This window comes from Aegilops tauschii, chromosome 1 (genome assembly GCF_002575655.3).
Source record: "Aegilops tauschii subsp. strangulata cultivar AL8/78 chromosome 1, Aet v6.0, whole genome shotgun sequence".
Taxonomy (NCBI): Eukaryota; Viridiplantae; Streptophyta; class Magnoliopsida; order Poales; family Poaceae; genus Aegilops; species Aegilops tauschii.
The window spans coordinates 308,885,167-308,889,695 of NC_053035.3; the positions used below are offsets into that span (position 1 = coordinate 308,885,167).

The 4,529-nt window shown below is 46.3% G+C and overlaps 1 long non-coding RNA gene across 1 annotated transcript; it reads left to right on the forward strand.

The window, feature by feature from the left end:
• The first annotated feature begins 876 nt into the window (after window positions 1-876).
• On the forward strand, window positions 877-2,304 carry LOC120976803 (uncharacterized). The gene is made up of 2 exons (XR_005773239.3): window positions 877-1,140; window positions 1,362-2,304. It is a non-coding gene; the product is annotated as an uncharacterized lncRNA (long non-coding RNA).
• The last annotated feature ends 2,225 nt before the right edge of the window (window positions 2,305-4,529 follow it).

A 4,529-nucleotide genomic window follows, 5' to 3' on the forward strand; every position in this document is an offset into this window, starting at 1 on the left:
ACACCGATTTCAAGAGTGAAAATTTCATAAGGACTACAACAGAGCATACATATTTATGGATTGCCGACAACGAAGACGAAGACGATATCTTCATGCCGAGCACCAAGGCCAAGAGTACCGCACCGTCGAAGGGCAAGAGTACCGCATCGTCGAAGGGCAAGAGTGTTGCATCGATGGAGGGCAAGAGTACCGCATCGTCGAAGGGCAAGAGTGCTGCATCGACGGAGGGCGAGAGTACCGCATCGTCGAAGGGCAAGAGTGCTGCATCGATGGAGGATGACGATGATGCCTTCATGTAGCATGTAAGCTGTATTTTTTAAGTTCAACCCTACCGTTTAATTCAAATGTACTTGTATCTTAATTATCGGTTGCAGTCTCTTTGGAAATGTAACTCGAATAACAATGCAGATTAATATAATATGTCTCTCGCATACATAAACAATATATGTCTCCTGATCAGATTCGTAAGTCAAAATTAAAAAAAAAATCGGCCTAGCATAAGCCGAAGAGCGCTGCCATGCAGCTTCGGCCTCCCGTTCACGCGAAAAGGTGGGCCTCAGGGACTTTTTGGCCTATTGCTGACCAAAAAGGCCTTTTCAGCCCAGCTATGGATCTCTTCGGCCAATGCCTGACCGAAGAGTCCTTTTCGGCCAACCGCCGACCGAAAACACCCTCTTGGGCCCACACGAAGCCGACGGTCCCAGTAATCCCCCATACCAAAGCCCCCCGATTTCTCCATAATGGTGTTGATATTGATTCCCCTTTCCTCTTCAACTTCTTCCATCTCCATCAAATCCCACTAATATCTTGCAACAGAAACGCAAGCGTTTATTTCTCTCTCTCTGGATAACCGACGCACTTGCTCCTTCAAGCGGTGGAGCTGCTCCGTTCCCATCATCTCCACTCTCCACTACTCATGCCCACGCCCCTGCTCGAGAGGCGCTACCAGCGGCGAGTCTCCCTGCTGCCTCCGCATCACTTGCTCCACGGCCCGAGCGTTGAGTGTTGGACGGCTCAGGGCCACGGTCGTTGCCTCAACTACCAATCCAAATCACCTCCACCCAGGTACCTGCATGATGTTCTTCTTCACGGGCCTCTCCAAGGAACCAAAGGGTGAAGAAGCATGGACAGCAGTCCTTGGTGAGCTCTCGAAGCCTTTCCTGTAGGCCAATGATGAATAGTGTCACTACAGTTTTGGTCAGCCCTTTCCATCTCCAACTCTTTCCTGTAGGCCAACGGTGAATGGCATCACTATTGTTTTGGTTACCCATTAAACATGCCTAGCAAAATTAATGGTGACCAAGCGTGCTCATCACATCACGGTGAACTGCAAACTCCTGATAATTCCAAATGTTGTGCAGGTGTCCTCACCTTTACTGATAGATCGAATAATGTATCTGGACTGCCAGGTGAGTTCTCATATGCGTGTATTCTTTAGCAGACAAATATGTCCAGTACATATGAGTATATCCTGAAGATGCAGATCTATTTCCCTTCCAATTTTCTACTCTGAATGGTTAAACATTCGGATGATTATATTGTGAGGTATAATTACGTAAGGACTTTCTGTAGTTGTGATTCGTTTTTTAAAATGTCAAGTCTCATTAATTAGCTTCAACTATGAAGCCCACTATGTTGTCAGAGAATTTACTTTACATACTTTTGTTAAGACGGTTTCCTGTTTTGTAAGATTTGATGGAACACTTCTTCAGATTGACTTGCAACGGTAGAAGGGAGATGGATTTAGATGTTCTGTCCTGCGCATGTTAGCTGCACCCTCAGGGTCGTAGTAGTAGTGTCTTTGTTCACTGTGTTTTAGTAATGTGACTTGCAAATTCCTAGCAATCTCCTTTTTATTGTGGGATTCACATTTGGATATTATTCAAGCTAATAGACTGATATTGCATTTGTTCCGATGGTGTCTTAGTCACTTCATGCAAATATTTTTGCAGGTAGATGTGTGGTGAGTGTCACTACTAAATTCTTCTAGCTATAGTTTCACTTCATATTGTAAGTGAAAGTGCACATAATTTATCACTTTGTGTTCTATTTGTTTCCCAACTTGCACGTTATATTTGTCCTTAACAGATCTTTTTTCCGTGCTAATTCCACTAAAGTGTTGTATTTTTCTTCCTGTATTCATGTTAATTATCTTCGTAGAAAGAAGCATACTGGCCATGTCCTTCATTATTGATTAAGATGTTGTACTATATTTTTTGAACCAGTGATACTATTATGTACGGATTTGGTTCACATATAATTCAAGGAAAAAAATAGAGAACAAATAACTTTCGTGAATCCTTCATTATAGATGCAAACTATTATTCTTAACACCATTTTCAATAGTCAAGGAGTTGTACTTCATTTTTTTTATTGCTCAAGCTAACGAGCTATTCAAATGTGACATAATGATTCCATTTAACCTTGATGTAATCTCTAAAAACTTATCAAATATCCCGCAGCAACGCGCGGGGTATTAGTACTATTTTGATCAGATAACTATTCTGATCACCGCGGCGCGCTATATAGGGCGCGATCAGATGTTTTCGAACTCGTCGAAACGGGTAGCGACAAAAAGAGGGAAAAAAAACACCCTCCCTCACCAGCAACCCCGCGCGACCTTCCCGGGCCCCCGCCGCCGCCGTGGCCGGCCACCTTCTCCCGCCGCTCCGGCCACACGCCACCTTATCCCACCGCAGCGGCCACCGGCCGGCTTCTCCCGCAGGCGCAACCATCACGGCGCACCGCTGCCCCTCCCCTGCTTGCCGGACCGCGCCGCCCCTCCTCGCCGGCCTCGCGCCACCTGGATCGTGTCGCCACCGGACGCCCACGCCGCCGTCCTCAGCCACGGCCGTGCTCCCAGAACACTTCCTCCGCAGCCTCTCCATCGCTGCCCTACGCCCCGACCACATCCCTTCCACACGCCCCCAACCTCCCCTCCGGCGTGACCTTCCGTCCGCTCCGGCGCGACCTTCCTTTCCCTCCGACGCGGCCTGCCCTCTGCTCCAGCGCGCATGAGCTCTGCTCCTCAGCGCAGCGACCGAGCATCACCTCCCTCTCTCTCGACTACGGCGGGAACGCGGGTAGCCAGCGCTCGTCACGGCCCTTTTCTCCTCCTCACCTTATGGCCAGAGATTTGTTTTGGTTGCTACTAATTCGTATCGCTGATTCTTGTTGCCGGCCGCCACTAGCTTCTGCTGTCAACCATTGCTAGCTATCTGTGTCCTCTGGCTGCTGTTGCCGCACTACTGCTGCAGTTCAATTTGAGAGTGAGAGACATGTTTCGAAGAGTGAAATACTCCGTTTGTGTCTCGGCGTATAGAACGTGCGCCTGTTTAATCAAGACAATGGAGCAAATTAATTGGGAGACAGTGACGCTTTATGTAATAGTTGTACTACACGATTTCGTTCGTGAATTGATTCATCAACTACTTCGCTTGTCATTACTAGCACTGTACTAAACTGTCAGTACAACGAGTTTATCTGCACTATCACCAAGCTTAATTACATCCTACCTTTCGGCTAATTTTGTTCTTCTACTCTTGTGTGATTTCAAGGCTGTTAATTTGGCGGTGGCTACTTATACTAGTCCACTAGCTAGCTGTACAAGATTGAAAAACTTAGCTTGATTTGCAGTAGAACTTTCTGAGCCTGTTCCAAGTTGTCAACATTCAGGAGATGACAAGTAGTACTATCTGAGTATCAATGTGATGAGGCCAGTATGGTTACAGTCCATTGTGTTGATTTTTAGCAGTCCAATTGTGTCCACCACTCCACCTGCAGCATGTGTACGCAACCGTTGGCCAACTCTGACCACTCCAACTTCCTGCTCCTCTCTTCTAATTCATCTTTTCTCCTATCCAAGTATGCGTGTGCGCAGCTGAAGTTCAACAATTGGGCAGAGAGCCGGAGACGGCGAGCGTCAGCGTCGCAGAGGAGTATGGGCCGCCTCTGATGCTGCGCACAGGCTTGAGGCAGTGTCATCAAACCCCGTCGGATTGCATGTCCACAGTCCACCCGAGCTCCATGTCCAGCTATGTCCGACGCAAGGACGCAAGGTCCTATCTGACCTCTTTTCTTTATCTGAAACAAGCACGAAGAAGCATCAGGTATTTGATGCTCTTTAGTTATACGAAATGCTAGCTATACTGTACATGTACAAGCCGTGCATATGCTGGCTGGAGCGTGCGTGCAGTGGTGCGTGGGGCATGTACTCTCTTTTTTTAAGATGCTTGTACTGAAAAATGTGGACATTTTCTGAATAAGATAGAGGGGTCGGTTGTTGATTCAGGTGAATATCTCTGTCTCTCTTTCAAGTTTCGTGTAATTACTGTGAAACAGTGTTGTTTCCATGAGTTGATTTGTTCAGAATAAACATCTTAGACGATTTTTTAGAAGAAAAACAAAAAACATCCAATTTCTTGCGAAAAACACTAGAAGTTCACATACTAAAAATGTACACTTGTTTAAAAAAAGAAGTTCAAATTAAAATAGCGGAGCTATTCATTTGTTAATTATAAAACTGGGGT